At 30.2% G+C, this 19439-nt stretch overlaps 1 long non-coding RNA gene across 1 annotated transcript in view; it reads right to left on the reverse strand.

Moving 5' to 3' along the window:
• Positions 1 to 19439, reverse strand: part of LOC146997914 (uncharacterized) — a 42869-nt gene that overhangs the window by 16012 nt on the left and 7418 nt on the right. Inside the window, exon 2 of the long non-coding RNA XR_015040130.1 lies at positions 16176 to 16260. This is a non-coding gene — a long non-coding RNA (uncharacterized LOC146997914). The remainder of the gene's footprint in view (positions 1 to 16175; positions 16261 to 19439) is intronic.

Here is a 19439-nt window from a genome sequence, read left to right on the forward strand (position 1 = left end):
CTTAAGGATTTCAAAGCGAGCAATGGCGACGTTGTACAGAAAAAACACTTTTATCTCCAGCGCAGGAGTCTCTGTATTGGAAATTCTAAAGATAAACTATTTAGAAACATTTTAAAACTATTTTGTGATGTTGCTGTTGAACTGAAATTTATGGTTTAAGTGCAAAGAACATGATATTTACTGTAAAGGTCCTTATTTTCGCGGGCCGTAATTTTCACGAAAATGAATATATCGGTGATTTCGCGAGTTGAAAATTTCACGAATTTTACATGAACAGAACTGAAAGTTGAAAAATTTCAAAAGCACCTAAGTAAAGTTGAGAAAGTTGAAAAATTCCAAAAGTACATCTTTTGCATAAAGCATTTTAAGAAACTTCCTTTTGTCCGAAAAGGGGACATAAACAACTGGTTTTCTAATATCCAGGCCTGTATTGTGCATGTGTCTACACACTGCAGTAGCTAAGATTCTTGTTCCTGTGAAGACTAAATGATCTGCCATGAGCACAGAAAAGTCGCTCCACCTTCAGGCCAAAAGAGCTAAATAACGGTCTCCCACAAGTGTTGTAACTCTTGATCTGCCTGGAACATGTATTCTAGACATAGAATCCTCCAATTCAAACTGATTTCATAGTTGCTGGACTCAACTGTTAGAGACACTGAGACGTCTAGGAGCATCAGCTTGTGACATCCCTATTTCCATCCATCCGATTGCACGCTACCTCAACAAATTGGTCAAACAACTTTTTGTGGACATTGATAGACTCTCTGGATATTGCCAACAAAATTGCTAATAACAATTTATTATCAACACTTATGAACAAAACTTACAATTTTTGCATATATTTTCTTAAACTTTGTTACTGTCATGCATTTAAATTGTGAATTTAGTTGTTACTGACAATTTTGTAATGATGAGCTTTAAAAAAACATGCTGTTCTTTAACTCTTGGACGGCAGTGTGTATGTGTATATATATATATATATATACTTGAAAAAGCTTTAAACATTCTTAAAAAATAAAATTAGTTTATGATTTGATGTATATTAATAAACTACTTGTAAGAATATCATCGATCTGATAAAATACTGCATCAGGTCAAAGAAAGTATCTTTATTGTTGAATGTTATTTTATTAAACTTTCATCACTAATAACATAAGTACAGCTAAATTATTTTTGTATGTTGAACATAGGAAAAGAAAACATACTTTGGCAAATTAAAAGTAACATAGCATAATTGCAGATATATGATTTATAGATTACACTCAATTTTTAACTGCAAAATATATTTTTGCAGTTATAAATAAGAAAAACTGCAAAATGATAGTTTTAACATTATGACCGTGGTTATTTGACCCAAAATTAAATTCTAGGTACATCACTACCTGGACAGATTCTATTTATTCTGGACAGACTCTATTTATTCTCAGACATCTGGTGATTATTTATTCTGGACAGATTCTATTTATTCTCAGACATCTGGTGACCCTATTCAGGTATAAATTGAGTAAAACATTTAGTGCAAAATAACAGTAATTCTGCTTTTGCACTTTGATAAGGAACAGTTTTTATATGCTATGGAATAGTTAAAACATAAATATTTTATAATTTGAGAGGACTGATTTATACATTTTATAAAAATTCTTTGACATTTTGAGAAGAATGTTCCAATTTTTCTTTCCTTTTTGAAAAAGACGTTCACATTTACCCAGACTACTTTAAATTTCCTTAACATTCCACTTAAATGGGAAACCCCGCAATAATAATTTTTCCTTTTTTCAAGTTAATGTTAATTTCAGGACCACGAACAATATTATATTATTCATATGCTTATTCTTAATTTAATAATTTTTTTCAAAGAATATCTAAGATATTAGAACCTTTTTACTTTAAAATAGTATATTAATATTTCTCAAAGAATAACTTGCACAATATTACACTGCTTATGACTGAATACTAATCAACAAGCTAACACTATAACTGATGCTTTCTTTTCACATTATTATTTGAAAGAAGTAATTTCTAAAATAGCATTTATTACAAAATTACTAATTTAATATTATTTAACAACAAAATTTGTAGGATGTCAATAGATCTAGGTATTATTAATAAAATAACACATTAGTAATATTTTGCTTCTAGCAAAAATATTTATTAATATTTGAAAAGTGGGTTTACTCTTATTATATTAAAACTTAATATTATTCAAAATATTACTGTAAATTTTCTCTGCCCCAAATTATTAAATTATCAGAATTTTGTTAAAAATTCAAGTTTTATTAATTGTAATTCAGGTTCTTAACAATTAATAAAACCTCAATTTATGCATTTCATATAAAATACAGCACAATAACAAACAGAGTTATAAAAATTTATCCCAGTGAAGTGAATGAAGAAATGCATTCAAAACCATTCAGAAAAACAGAAAGAAGTTTTAAAAAAAGAAATTCTAGCAAAAAAAAAAAAAAAAGAGAGAGAGAGAGAGAGAGAGAGATTCTGAAATTACAGAAATGTATTGTAATTATATAGTTTAAAAAATGTAGAAGATAATAAGTATTTATCTAGCATATAATCCTTCTTTAGTTAATAAAAATATAGATATCCGAGAAGCGTCTACTCGATTTATGTACAGCAAGAATTAGGTTTATTTTAAAATATAACAGTGGAATACCTCACAAACAATACTGTGAACACAATAAGGAATGTCGCTCATTATTACGCGAAATTCAAACGTAAAATAAAAATGAAAAAATAATAATAATAAAACTATTTTGTAGTTTATAACAACTTTTCAGTAGTAGTACTACTACTAGTGTGGATACTTTTAAAAATAATTTTTAGCCCAAAGGGTCTTAGCTCAGAAGGGCTATTAATTTCATTCTGCCCTTTTGCGGCGTTTTACGATAAATGGCGTTTCACTTTTCAAATTGTTGCCACCAAATATTATCGCAATATATTATATTTAAATAAATTAAATAATGAAGAATCTGCATAAATGTATGAATGTTTCTCACGCTGTGATAAAACAACGATACCTAGAACCATCACATTTTGAATAACATAATCCTCCACCCTAATGTAGCAATCTGGAGGCCCAAAATTTGGAACTGGGAATTTGTTTCATTATTTATTTCATATTTTGTAAAGCATTTATGAGTGTTTGATTAAGAAACTCAACGATTTCAAAACGAGCAAAAGTATGGAGGAAATAAAAAATTGGAAAAAAAAAAAAAAAATTTCGTCTCTAGCGCGCAAGACTGTGTATCGGAAATTCTGAAGATATGCTTTTTTTAAACTATATGATATTGCTGTTGAATTGAATTTTATGGTTTAAGTGCGAAGAACGTGATATTTAATAAATAAAGGTAACACACAAAGTGCTAAAAAAAAATTGCTCTTTGAGCGTAATATAAAATTTGAAGGCCTTCAAATTTTTTTTCTGAGTGTGTGTAATTTTATTATGATTTAAAACTAAGTGATTTCTCAGGGAGAACTTTCTGAGGGAAACTGGCTCCTGTACACATTACACATGGAGAAAGCCACTAAAACGCCGATGTGGTCTGCCAGTTCGCGGGATTCGAACCTCAGACCGAACTACCTGCATTCAGCGACTGTACCGCTCATCTGCTGGTGGGCTTATTAGCAGAATTATAGTGCCTTATTATTGTATTATGCTACCAAGTGACAATTCTATAAGACTGAGGGTTTGCTCATGAAATTGTACTTTTGTAATCTATTAGTATTAAAAAATCATTGTTTCTTTGCAAACTTTAAGAAAAATATATAAAAAAGCCTGTTCATAGTAGAGTTCTCATTTTTATATTGTAAAAGATATATTGATTATTATTAGTTTTCTATTTAATGTGTCAAAATGCTGCTTTGACACGGACATCTTCAACTGCAGGAGACCTACACTGATTATTTTTACTTTAGTACTTCCATTGTGAAAATAATATTACTATCTTTTAACTATTTTCACAGAATAAAATCTTTTGAGAAGGAAGAATATCTAAAATAAACAGTTCTTAAAGAAATTAAAATAACAGCAATGTAATATTTAAAAAAAAGTATTACTAAAATATGCGTGACAAAAATTGCAATACGAATTAATCACACATACAGAACAGATTAGTATAATTTTGGTTATATATTTTATAGTGAAAAATTATTTTCTTTTATGTTAATTATAAAATAAATTATTTAAAATAAAACATTTTGATGCATGTGTGATAGCTGAATGCAGCAGCAATTGGCCATACTGTAATAACGAATGAATTTTATTTCTTTTCCTGAACGAAATAATTTTCATAGAAACAGAAAATAATAATAAAAAAAAGGGGGGAAGAAGCATTAAGAAAGAAATATTTTTTCTAATTTTAACTGTAAAATAAAATGCGTGAAAACTACGTTTTCATGTAAGCATGAAAAAATAAATAAATAAAACTTAGTTTGCTATTAGATTGTAATGCAAATTAATCATATTATAAATTTAAATGATTAAAATTGTTTATTTCTAAAAAGATTTGAAGTAAGCTCAATTCATTTACTCATATCTATTTACCGTTGCTTTCATGGTATCCGTCTCTCTTTATTTCTTAGCTCTAAATTCCTGCATTAACTTTCCTCTTAAAAAACAGGATTTTCCTTCACATCACACAGCAGCATATTCTGCTGCATGTTTGGTCATAATACTGTTTTGTGCCATGTTTTTTTAAATATACTACAGCATGTGAGTTAGTGAAATAATGGGAAAATATTACTAGAATTTCAGACAGCGCGCACTATAAATTTCGTTACTCATCTGTACTGTGATTGGTCTAAAGCTCCTTGAAGCCTTGTCCCCTTTCAGTAAAGTCGAATCCATATTAATGAATTCTCTCGGCACTTTATTTAAAAGCAAAAAAAAAAAAAAGTTGCAATGCACATAAGTTTGTAATCAACCTTGTTCTAACTTATGGAATTATTTTACAAATTCACTTATAAGTGGATAGGCAATGTTTATTGTAAAAACATTTAAAATGTAAAATATTATTATTAGGTATATTGAATAAATAATAATTTATATTTTAAATATTTTTATGATAAAATCCTTTGCATATTTAATTTTAATGAGCACTTATGAGTCATAAAAATATAATAATGAAAATACAGGTCATGAAAACTTTCAATGATATACAAGATAGATTTTTTTAAATGTAAGCAAACTATCACTTTATTTAAGTTTATTATACTTTATGCCTAATTTAAAAATTACATAAAATCCTATTCACATATGTTACACAAGGACAGAATAACCCTATAAAGTTATATTCTTATTTACTATTTACTGTTACTACATCTATAACCAACTGTTATTTTGTATCCAGTATAACTATTTACATATTTATACGGAATTTTAATGATAAAATCCTTTGCATATTTAATTTTAATGAGCACTTATGAGTCATAAAAATATAATAATGAAAATACAGGTCATGAAAACTTTCAATGATATACAAGATAGATTTTTTTAAATGTAAGCAAACTATCACTTTATATAAGCTTATTATACTTTATGCATAATTTAAAAATTACATAAAATCATATTCACATATGTTACACAAGAACAGAATAACCCTATAAAGTTATACAGTCAAAAGTCGTTAATCCGGACTCGTCGGGACTTCGGCGATTCCGGATTATCGATTTTTCCGGATTATAGATCATCAGTTTAAATCTGGTAAGATGGCATGCAAAAATTACAAAATTAAAAATATGAAACCGTCATTTATGAAATAAAGAACAATTATGATCTAAAGGGTATCAAAATTTACAAAAAGAAAAAACTTAATATTTATTTGTTTACTTTATTAAACATTTCCTTCAATGTAAGTTGCTTCGTTTCATGTGATAATACTTTCTCTTTAATTCTATTAAACAGACATAATTTCTTGTTTAGTTACAAAGTTCCGCTGTTCAAGTCCTATAATTGCTGTGTTGAGAATGCCGACTAATTTGTCAATCGAAATGTTTTCGTTTTCAATAACCTCTGGGTCACTTTCTTCACTATCGGAAGCGAATTATAATGACGAGGAACTTGATTTAAATCATATCAAAGACGGAGTACATCGAGATGAAATACTAAACTTAGTACGGAATTATAATCCAAATAAAATAAAAACATCTGCTCTGAAGATAAGGATAGTGTTGATAGATCAACTTCCAATCCGCGGCGTGAAATTGATAAACAGATTTCGGATTTCAAAACATACTTTCGCTTTGTAGATACAAATTACATATTAGTAAATATATATTGGAAATTCTATTTGACATAATCTTTCTAATCTATCATAATCTAATAATTACGTTTCTGCCCCCCCCCTCTGCCGCAGAGCAGCGTGAAATTGATAAACAGATTTCGGATTTCAAAACATACGTTCGCTTTGTAGTAAATATATATCGGAAATTCTATTTGACATAATCGAAATTTCAAGCTTACTTTTATAAAATTGCTCTAACAGTCTGCAAAAAATAATAAGCCGGATCCAATTCGAAGATTAAGGAACAACGCAATCTGCAACATTAACTGAATTAGATAACTTTAGCTTAGCGTATAACTCCGTTACACATTAAACGCGCATGCGCACAAACATATTCACAGCCGTAAGGGTCTTACGCGCTCTCGTAAATGCCTGTGCGCATGCGTGAACGTGACGCATGCGCAGAAAGTTTGTAGCTTTTGAGGTCCGGATTATAGATCATTCCGGATTATGGGTGTCTGAATTAACGACTTTTGACTGTATTCTTATTTACTATTTACTGTTACTACATCTATAACCAACTGTTATTTTGTATCCAGTATAACTATTTACATATTTATACAGAATTTTAGATTTACTGATTTTGATCTCTATTTTTTCGGGTCTTTGTGGAAATGGTTCTAAATTTCTTATTTTTCTCTACGATTGATTAATATATAAAGCAATACATACAGTGGGTGTTCACATATTTTTTTATTCATTTTGCAAAGATTTATATACAAACAAATCTTAGAATTTTATTTTCTAACATGTTCTTCTATCTGATAGCCCTTTTGTTGAACTATATTACATCTTGATTTCCAAGATTAAAGTCCTTTTCTTAAAACATCACGGTTGATTTTATTCCACTCCTCCTTCACAATCTTCCAGAATCCATCCAATGTTTTGAGATGCTGCTTATAAAGAACTTAAGTATAAATGCACAGTAATCCACAGCTGACACATCAGGGGACTTGAATGGGATGCATTTAAAGGGAATAACTTCAATTCCGGTTTCATTTCTCATTTTTTCAAAAAATGAAGCAGTAGATTTGTATGGCTCGGAGCCTTATCCTGGTGGAACTTAACACAATGAAGATTGCTTGGATAAAGAGAGAGAATTTCTTCTTTAAAAACAGGTGTTAAAACATATTTCTGATAGTAATCAGAATTAATTTTGACATTTTTTTCTACTTTCAAGTTTTCCATTATAAGAGAATCCAGTAATAACCATAAAACCTTTAGAAAAACTTTCCTTGTTTTCTCTGAACCAACACACTTAAGTCTTTTTGTCCTCTTTTTTGGTAGTAAATCGACATTTTTCTATTCCAGTCAGATACATATATCCAAGCCCCATCAATTGTAACTATATATTTCCATTTTTCACCTACCAAATAATATTCCTACAGCAATCTGCCCATAGCCTTATACCGAGAAACATGCTTCAACATTAGGTGAACATGATGAACATCATGCTTTTTTTGTTTGTTTGTTTTGATTAGCTTTAAATCAGATTTTGTAATTTTGTTAAAAGTTCTCACAGAGATATTTAAAGATTTTGCAATAGCTCTTTGGGGGCTTGGATTTTCTTTTAAAGCACGAGATGCGATTTTAGATTTAATAATAGCTGTACGTACCTTTGTTGGGTAGACATTTTTTGCCCTTTTCTTAGTCAGATGTAAACTTTGACATTTATTTCCTTTCATATTAATTATGTCACTTACCTTATGAGTAGAATATTAAAACCATGCTTTTCACACATTTTTTTAATAACTGAATAAGAATATTTCTCTTCGTACAGCACAAAAATATAGCCTTCAATCCAATGCTTATTTTTCCACATTATTTTAAAGAAAAGAATATTTTTAATGCTGTAGACAATAATTAAACCTTATTCCAGTTTGATGCCAGTCACTTTTGTACTTAAATTTAATACTTAAATGCAAGAAGAAAATCATTACAAAAATGTGTGAACACTCTCTGTATATATAGTATTTTAGATTATTATAAAAACTTTAAATCAGTTTAAAGTATCAAAGTGATTTGGATGTCACTAGAGGCCTTCAGTATTTTCAGTCACCACATTCCTAATGAACCCAACAGGGTACTGAATAGGCTTGAATAAAATGGTGAATGTTTGAAAATTTGATGAAAAATGTTCAAAAGTGATTTCTGACATCATGAAATATGACAAAAGTTAATCCTGAACTGATGTCACACTTTTTGGGTGTATTTCAAAGAGAAAAGTCTTAAAATTTGGGAGAGGGGGGACAGTTTTTCACTTACCAGACTTACAAAAACTTGTAATCAAAATGGCATCAGTTTCTGTTTTACACAAAATTTCAGTAATAGAAACAATGTGAGAGAATAAAAATATTTTTGAGATGTTAATACAGAAAGAAGCACTATAAATGTTTAAAATTCATACACTGTTCTAAAATTTTATTGGTATCAAAATTTTTTAGTAAATATGATAATATATAGATAAGACTGACGAATATTATGCAGAGGAACATAATGTATGACTTTAGAAGTATCTACTAATGCAGTTGGGTATTTTTTTTCACTTTATATATGAAACTCACAACAAGCATAGAGGCAAATGTTTTGCCTAGACACAAAATTTCAGTAATAAAATTATCTGTTTTGAGAAGTAATAAAGAAAGAAGCACTCACAGATAACTATTTATATAATTACAATTTATAAGTCATTGCAGAATTTAATTAACATAAGAATTTCGTAGTGCATAATATATGGATAAGACAGAGGGATATTATGCAGAAGGAATATAATGAATATTGAAAATATCCACTAATGTTAAAACTGTATTAAGGTTCATTAAAACAGGAAAGCATCAAAAATACTATTATTAAAAAGTACAGCTTGTTTTTATTAATGAATCAGTTTGCTCTAGGTTTGATCACATTTTTTGTAAGTAGAAGAGTAATTTTATTGAAAGCAAATTTGTAAAAATTGTGGGGAGTTTCCAGAGATTTTACAAATGCCAAAAAATTTCAGTTTGCATTATCGTTTGCAAAAGCAAAATGCAAAACTTCCACACATAAATAGACATAATTTCTAAAAATTAATAGAATACTAACATATAAATATTAATATAACAATAATATAAAATTGTTAAATTTTATAAATGAAGCAATGTAAGTATAATATTCCAAAATTTACACCCAAAGGCATAATCCAAAGTTCCATTATATATTTCATATTATCACCAACCTCTCAGAGGACTTTTGACTGGATGAATTTCAAGTGCCCTCATTAGGCATTAACAAATAACTATGACTCTTCCAAAATTCAAACTCAGGCCCAATGGTATGACAGGCAGCTCTACTAAATATAACAGCTAAGAAGTTTGCTGCTTTTCAAACTGATGCGAGTTTCCTTCCAATTATTTGCTTACTGCTGATATGAAGTGACATTGATTGAAGCAGATATTTAAATGCAGTTTTTTCTGCTCACGTTGTATAATGCTACATTCTGTTGTGCCATAATTTTGTCTTAGTGCAGTGTAAAGAATGCAGAACCCAAAAGACCATTATTATCAAATTATGCCTTTTATTTAAAAAGAGAAAGAATGAAAAAGAAATGAAAAAAAAACAGGCTAGTCAGCTTATACGTGGGCAAAGTGCTGTTTCTGACAACACAATTCCATAGTTTGACAAATTTAAGTACAGAAATTTCAGCCTCAAAGATGATGCCACTCTAAAAAATCTCTGTAAACAAAGACATAGTCAAAGAAGCTATACCTGAAAAATCTAAGTTATACAGTTCAGGAATTATCAGAAACAATAAATATCATAAAAAGTATTTGAATGAAAGTATGATCATTTGAAGAAGACTAGTAAGCAAGCCACTATGACACATGGTACCCCATAATCCCCTGAATCTATGAAGGCAATAGCATGTTTTCTTGGAGAAATTGTGACATCATTGTTAGTAGGGGTAAGACTTCACTTTATCCCTTTACTCGGAAATTTGCTGGGATAACTTCCTGCATTGTTAAACATTCAACAGAACAGTAGATGATCTATTGTATTTTCAGTTTTTAAAGCTATTTCTTACTATATAAGTGTATTTCCTTATATGCTTTTTAATTTAAAAAATTGGAAATTGCATGCCCATGCTGAGTACAGTATAGACTCTTATTATCTTTGGCCACATAAACTCTACTACATCCTACTAAAGAACCTGGGGACTTCTCACACAGGTGTGAAATAATACCAGCATAGAGGTAAGGCGGAAATGACCCTTTTTATTATTCTCAACTATGAACAGAAAGGCACATACTTTGTGCTAACACTGACAATTTGTGGTGGAACTTAAGAACTGTAACACGATAAATTCAAGTCTAAAAGAGTAGAGAAGTAACTTTAAGTTATGACTAACTTAGTTTATTCAACAACCTACCCAGCGTGATAACTGTTCAAATGGCCAAAAGGCATATTCACAACTCCGCATAACAGCAAAGTCAGAAACGTAAAGTGGACTGGCTAGCAAAAACACGCTCTGAATAAACTTCCAGATTTACCCATTTATATATTCATTTCACTTAACTTTAAATTTATATCCAGCCGAGCAAATGTGAGGGGACGTTGAGGAGTTCAGGAAAGATAACAAAAATTTGAATAATTGGTTAACTGAACTAAGGGCAACAGTAAAGGAAATTATTCCAATAGTCAAGAGCAAGTCCCTTTCAACAGGAAAAGAATTACTAAGCAAACGTATTAATACAAAAAGATCATACACAAATAAAATTTTTGAAAGTAACTTGTATTTTTTTTTAAATTTAAATTGCTGAAATGAGTAAGTATATTCTGAGTTAAGGAAATGGCAGAGTAATATATAATGTAATTATAATGAACTAATACAAGTGGATATACTTACAGAAAGTAAATGCATTTGACCTTTAAGTAAAAGTGATTCTGTAAATGGCATTATTTATCAAAGCTACTTTAAATGGTAAAGTATTATGCCAACCACCTCCGTAGATATTGCCAAAACTTCAGAATACACAAAACTCTGGAACAACATACTTAACAATTTTTATACAATAGAAAAAACAGAGGTGAAATTTCTGCAGGAATATATTGTTTTGGTAACCAGAATTGTTAAAGGAACAAAACAATGCTTCAAATTCATTATTGAGAGCGTTATTCAGAGCGTGTTCTCAAAATGATCATTACAAAATTTACATCACCACACAAAACAAAAAACAGTTTGTACCTAGGTTTACTATCTTTTGGAATATATATGCAATTGTAACATAAATATGTTTGTATTAAATGTATGTATGTAATATATAATTTGTATAATTTTTACAAGAAAAGTAACTGTTCCCTCTCTTGCATAAAATTCACCAAACTGCACTAAGGTGGCTGTGATAATATGTAAATACCCCTTAAAATAAAACAATAGTGTGATTTTGCTTTAAATTAGGATTAGTTTATATATAAGGACAAATGAAATTTTGAATCTTTCTTAAAACTATATTTAAATCATTTACTGCAGATTACTTTAAAGCAGGGCTCCACAACCGGTGTGACTTGAGCCGATACGCGTGCGATGCAATGAGGTAATTTTCTAATTAAATAATATTTCAGTGGTCCTCCTTAAAAACATAACAAGAATATGTGCAATGAAATATTCACATAAATAACCTTTTAAAGGTTTCATAATTTTATAAGTCATTTCTCTGTAATAAATCCCATCACCTGGCGCCCTACGTAGTTGCCAGACAATTTCATAGTATGCTTTGTTTGGCAGAGTGCTCCGTGCCCTCATTATTACAGAGATTCAAAAAAAAAAAAAAAAAAAAAAGCTCAAACTTTGACAGGAAAAGGATGTTTAGAAATGTACTAAAAGACAAACCATAATACAACTGAAAACAAGCAATTAATCATGGATTTGCCCAACAACATTTAAGTATGCTTCAGCAGAAATTTGACCACAAATTTTATTCTATTAACATGGAACAACACGCTTGGATTCAAAATCCTTTTCCAACCAATGCAATAAATTCTATGGAAGCACTGTCACTGCAAATCTAACAGGAACTTATAGAATTAAGTAATGATGGGATGTTAAAACTTCATTTTGCCCAAGTTCCATTATACGTTTTCTGGATTTCCATTAATAAAAACATCCTAGCATTTCCAACAAGGCCGTCGCAATACTACTTCCATTTTTGACAACATATTTACGAGAGCAAAGTTTTTCTGGAAATTAAAAATTATAAGCGGTCATGCTTAAAAGATCTTGACCAAGAACTTTGAGTTGTGTTGTCAAATACTGAGCCAAATATAAAACTTTTGTGTTCATTGAAAAAAGCGCAGGTATTACATTAATTAGTCATGTTATAATAATTAAAATTGTGTAAAAGTAAATATGGTACTTGCGTATTAACGCAACCAGGCCAAAATTCGCATAAATTGCCAAATTTGGCGACCCTACTTACGGCAACCCTACGTGTTGTACGTAGTTTTGTAAAAAGAGCATGTGGAGATTCACGAAATTTTCCTGCATTTTCGTGCAAATTTTTGTAATTTATTAGCAATTAAACCCTTCCAGTTTCGAATTTGAATAATTTGCAGAATTATTTTTCCGGCGGAAATCTTTTCGCTATTGCTTTTAGCACTGATTGAAAACCGTATTTTGCATGTGGAGATTCACAAAATTTTCCAGCATTTTCGTGCAAATTTTTGTAATTTATGAGAAAATAGCAGTGTACATGGATAAAGTCAAGAGTACACGCAATACCATTTTTGTGCAATTCTGGGATGTTTTTTTAAGTAAAAATAAGTCGACGTGTACATGGTTATGGCGAATACGGTTTTCAATCAGTGCTAAAAGCAATAGCGAAAAGATTTCGCCGAAAAAATAATTCTGCAACTTATTCAAATTCGAAACCGGAAGGGTTTAATTGCTATTTTATATTTTAAAACAAAATAATATAAAAAACTGTATTAAAAATTATCTGTAATTAATAAATGTACATTTTCTTTCTATTCATACTTTTTTATTCAAGCTTACAAATTGCGCTAACCTGGTTGCGATAAATCGTAAGTACCATAAATATAGTATAGTTTTTATGTATGTATACTTATCACAAAAAATGAAAATTTATTGTAAAATTTGTGTATTAAAATAAAATTAATACAGTCAAAAGTCGTTAATTCAGACACCCATAATCCGGACCTCAAAGCTACAAACTTTCTGCGCATGCGTCATGCGCATAGGCGTTTACGCGTGCGCGTAAGACCTTTACGGCTGCGAATATGAGTGTGTGCATGCTCATAATATGTTTACGCATGCGCGTTTAACGTATAATCTTCAAATTGGATCCGGCTTATTATTTTTTGCAGACTGTTAGAGCAAATTTATAAAAGTAAGCTTGAACTTTCGATTATGTCAAATAGAATTTCCGATATATATTTACTAATACGTAAAAGATCTACAAAGCGAAAGTATATTTCTGTCAGTATAAGTATAATATTACTGTAAGTATATTAAGTCAATTAAACAGAAAGTGGAATTGCTGCAAAAAATGGATAAAGGCATATCCTTTGATTATCTAATCATTCTGAAATATGTTTATCAATTTCACGCTGCTCTGCGGTGGGAGGAAACCGACGCGGCGCGGAATGAATTGGAAGTTGATCTGTCAGCACTATCCTTATCTTCAGGGCAGATGTTTTTATTTTATTTGGCCTATAATTCCTTACTAAATGTACTATTTCATCTCGATGTACTCTGTCTTTGATATGATTAAAATCAAGTTCCTCGTCATTATAATTTGCTTCCGATAGTGAAGAAAGTGATGCAGAGGTTATTGAAAACGAAAAAATTTCGATTCACAAATTAGTCGGTATTCTCGACTCGGCAATTATAGGACTTGAACAGCGGAACTTTGTAACTAAACAAGAAATTATGTCTGTTTAATAGAATTAAAGAGAAAGTATTATCACGTGAAACGAAGCATCTTAAACAACTTGCATTGAAAGAAATGTTTAATAAAGTAAACAAATAAATATTAAGCTTTTTCTTTTTGTAAATTTTGATACCCTTTAGATCATAATTGTTCTTTATTTCATTAATTACGGTTTCATATTCTTAATTTTATAATTTCTACATGCCATCTTACCAGATTTAAACTGATGATCTATAATCCGGAATCACCGAAGTCCCGACGAGCCTGGATTAACGACCTTTGACTGTATCTATATATCAGTGGCAGCATAGCTGGAGATCATGTTGCTCGAGGCAGTGAAAATTTGACACACTAAAGTTGTTTTTTTTTTTTTTTTTTTTTTTTTTTTTTTTTTTTTTTTTTAAACCTCCTTGAGGAACAAAAAAAAAAAAAAAAAAAAGGAAACTACCGTAGTTTCAATGCCACTAAATTGCTGGAGCTCGGACGCACCGCACTCTGCCCTAGCTATGCCACTGCTATATATTTTAACTTTTGATATGCCGTGGAATTCCAGGAAGAACTTTGGTATGTTGAGGTGAGAAAAGGTTGCGGAGCACTCCTTTAAAGCTCTACTGTAAAAAAAAAAAAAAAAAAAATCTTTGATATGTTATTCACTGCCCTCTGAATCAAAACAAAATTCCAGAAAATACAAAATGATTATGTTTTCCATATTCAAGGTAGGAAAATCTCACTATAAAAAATATATAGAAAGTAGAACCAGTTGTACCACCTCTTAATAATATTCAGAAACATAATAATTGGAAAATATAACAAAATATACAAGCAGTAACGAATTCACTTTCAAAGATGCAATTTTTCTTTATCGGAAGACATGTAAAGCTGACCATATGGTCACAAAAATGCTGAACATGTAACAATGATTAAAACGAGGTTAAGGGGAGGATGCAACTAGTACCAATTGACATAAAAAAGAACCAAATCTTAAAAACAGAAGTTTTATGCAAACTTTTTTCTTTCTAGAATAATGTGCCCCTCTCTACAGTCTTGGGAGACACGAGAACGAGAAAGCTGAAACATCATCATCTCCTATAATAGGCTAGAATAAATTTAAATTTTAAATAGTGAATATTTATTATTATAAGTACTTCTTACAATTACAATCAGTTGTCAAAAAATAATATTATAGCAGCATACCAATTTTTACATTAAGTAAAATATATCAAAAATTAGACGAACATTATCAGCTCTCAAATATAAACGCTTCGATTTTTACAAAGCAGCTTCTAATGTAATTGTGGTTACCCATGTCAATTATCAGACTGAATGAGGAATGAAAACTGGAGACTCACAAATGTTTAAAGCCATGAAGTTTTACATACTGGGTGTTTGGTATTTTCTCAGCTACAATATCACACTACAGGTGGGTGCACTAACACTAAAAAAGTTATGTAGACTGCACATTATATGCTCAACAGCACAGTTTGTGTATCCCAATAAAGATAAAATTTTTCAGAATGACAAAGCATTCTCCCATTAGGTCTTCTACAAGAGCAAGAATATTGTAAAATAATCCAGCACTTGGCTTCTTTCTTGAAGAAATAACCAGCAGAAAAGGGAAGAAGTAGAATGAACAATGATAGAACTGAAATGAACACCCACAGAGCTGCTGACACAGCTAACTTTACTAGCAGTTTAATTATTTGAAAATAAATATCTTAGAAGTTTTGCAATAAAAATTTCCTGCAGTTAGTAACTAAATAACTTTCCCAGAAAATCAAGCAAAAAGTATGGTAGAATTCTTAATATTCTACAATATGTTGTACTACATTTTAATAAGCAATTCAATTTTGGTTTCTGCTCCTTTTGAATAGTTAATTTTACAATTTAAATTTCAGTGTTCATTCAAACTCAAATATAAAAGCAGATCCCATAGCAAATATAAAAATACACATACATATTACCAAAAAATGATTCTTCTTCAATGGGTAGACAGCCCTGGATGGGTCCTGGCCTTCTCCAGAATTCTTCTCCAGGCATCTCTAACCAGAAAAATTACTATAAGCTTAAAAATTAAGTTAAACACACATATGATGGAAATATTTAAATTTATTAATAACATAATATTGTTATATATGAATAAAATGTAATTACTACTATAAGCAAAACTACTAAATAAGTTAAACACACATATGATGGAAATATTTAAATTTATTAATAACATAATAGTGTTATGTATGAATAAAACGTAATTACTACTAAATAAGCAAAAAATCAAATTAGAGGAGTGCTTCATATCACCACTGAACCATTCTGCAAAAGAAATCGTCCCTTTAACCTTCCACACATCTGGTCATCAGGTTTAAGTACAGCAACCCATCAGACAACAATAAAGAAATCAAACTATCCATTTCATCTCTAGCTGATATAGCAGACAGACCAACAGCGAAAGCATTTCTACTTTTATTTATGTGTGGTTTTAGCGAGTCAACCTTATGTATTGTATCTTATTTTAAAATTTTTAACTGTATGTGCCAGTTAATTTTTATCTTCATAAATTTAGCCCCATAAATTTGAAATTCTATGTGGAAATGAAAAGGGGAAATGATAGCTTGAATAATATCGCTGATCAACATAAATGTTGCTAGACAAGACTCTATGAGATTTTTACCAATTATCTGGCCGACCTTGAAAACAATTTCAGCAGCCAATGCACTATGTAGACAAAATAGGCAACCTACAACTTCACAAAAACGCATGTATTTACGTGGCAGCCCACATGTGCACAGCACATGGTTCACAAATTCAATGGCTATTTTATAATACATAATTCTACAGTATTTTAATACAGTACAAAGTCCGTAATCCGGACGTTTATTATCCGGAATGATCTATAATCCGGGCCTCAAAGCCACAACCCCTTTTTTTTTTCTGTATGCTTTATGCAGGCGCGTAATGTGTTTACACATGTGCGTTTAATGTATAACGGACGGTATAAGCTAGGCTAAAATTATCTTTACTGATTCTAAGGCATTTCAGTTAATATTGCAGATTGCGCTTTTCCTTAATCTTCTAATTGGATCCAGCTTATTATTTTTTGCAGATTGTTAGAGCAATTTTATAAAAATTAAGCTTGAACTTTTGATTATGTCAAAAAGATTTTCCAATTCTGGAACTCACAAAGGATCTACAAAGTAAAAGCATGTTTCAATGTATCACTTCCGATAGTGAAGAAAGTGACAGAGGTGTTATTGAAAATGAAAAAATTTCAATTGACAAGTTAGTCGGTATTCTCGACACAGCAATTACAGGACTTGAACAGTGGAACTTTGTAATTGAACAAGAAATTATGTCTGTTTACAGAATTAAAGAGAAAGCATTAGAACAAAAAACGAAGCAACTTAAACAACTTACATTGAAAGAAATGTTTAATAAAATAAACAAATAAATATTAAGTGGTTTTTTTTTTAAATTTTATTTAATACCCTTTAGATCAGAACTACTCTTTATTTCATAAATTACAGTTTCATATTTTTAATTGTATAATTTCTCCACGCCATCTTACCAGATTTAAATTGATGATCTATAATCTGGAATCGCCGACGTCCCGACCAGTCCGGATTAAAGACTTTGTACTGTATATCATAAACTATTTATACAGTCAAAAGTCTTTAATCCGGACTCGTCTGGACTTCGGCGATTCTGATTATCGATTTTTCCGGATTATACATCATCAGTTTAAATCTGGTAAGATGGTGTGCAGAAATTATAAAATTAAAAATATGAAACCATAATTTATAAAATAATGAGCAATTATGATCTAAAGGGTATCAAAATTTACAAAAAAAAAAAAGAAGCTTAATATTTATTTGTTTACTTTATTAAACATTTCTTTCAACGCGCGCATGCGTAAAGCATACATTACGCATAGCCGAAATTAGAAAATTGCAACCAGAAAACTATTTGATTTGTATTCGTGATATTTATAATGATGAGGAATTTGATTTAAATCATATCAAAGACGGAGTACATCGAGATGAAATACTACATTTAGTAAGGAATTATAAGACGAATAAAATAAAAACATCTGCCCTGAAGATAACAATAGTGCTGACAGATCAACTTCCAATAGCATCATTAAGAACAAGTGAGAAGAATTAATATTAATACAGTAATTTTTCAGCCTAGATTTTCAGTTGCTTATGTGCTGAAGTGTGGAAATCATTCTTCACTGAATTTGTACTCAACACTAAACTTATGTAATTCTCTGAATTTTTTTTTAAAGAGAAAACAGATCGCTGTACATATGACAAAAACTTTCAATTTCCCCATGTACACAATGATCAGTTTTCACTTCAAAAAGGAAGAATTGCATAATTTGGCACTGTGCACACAGTCAAAAGTCATTAACCCGGACGTCCATAATCCGGACCTAAAAATCTACAAACTTTCTGCGCATGCATAAACACATAATATCTTTACGCATGCGCATATGTGTTTACAAGTGAGCATTTAATGTGTAACAAATGATATAAGCTAAGCTAAAATTATTTAATTATCTGTTTCAGTTAATGTTGCAGATTGCGTTGTTCCTTAATTTTCTAATTCGATCTGGCTTATTATTTTTTACAGACTGTTAGAGTAATTTTATAGAAAGTAAGCTTGAACTTTCGATTATGTCACAAAGAATTTCCGATTCTGGAGCTGCCAAAGGATCTACAAAGCGAAAGCATGTTTCGATGTCCATCAAACAAAAAGTGGAATTGCTGCAAAAAATGGATAAAGGCATATCCTTTGTTTCTCTAACCATTCCGAAATCTGTTTATCAATTTCACGCTGCTCTGTGGCGGGAGGGAAGTCGCGGCGCGCAATGAACTGGAAGCTGATCTGTCAGCACTATCCTCATCTTCAAGGCAGATGTTTTTATTTTATTCCGCTTATAATTCCTTACTAAATGTAGTATTTCATCTTGATGTATTCCATCTTTGATATGATTTAAATCAAATTCCTCGTCATTATAAATATCACGAGTACACATCAAATAGTTTTCTGGTTGCAATTTTCTAATTTCGACTATGCGTAATGTATGCTTTACGCATGCACGTGTTGAAAGAAATGTTTAATAATGTAAACAAAAGCTTTTTTTTTTTTTTTGTAAATTTTGATACCCTTTAGATCATAACTGCTCTTTATTTCATAAATTACGGTTTCATAATTTTAA

Source organism: Stegodyphus dumicola, chromosome 3 (assembly GCF_044657685.1).
Source record: "Stegodyphus dumicola isolate Sdum_Otavi_A_Nest chromosome 3, ASM4465768v1".
Lineage (NCBI taxonomy): Eukaryota > Metazoa > Arthropoda > Arachnida > Araneae > Eresidae > Stegodyphus > Stegodyphus dumicola.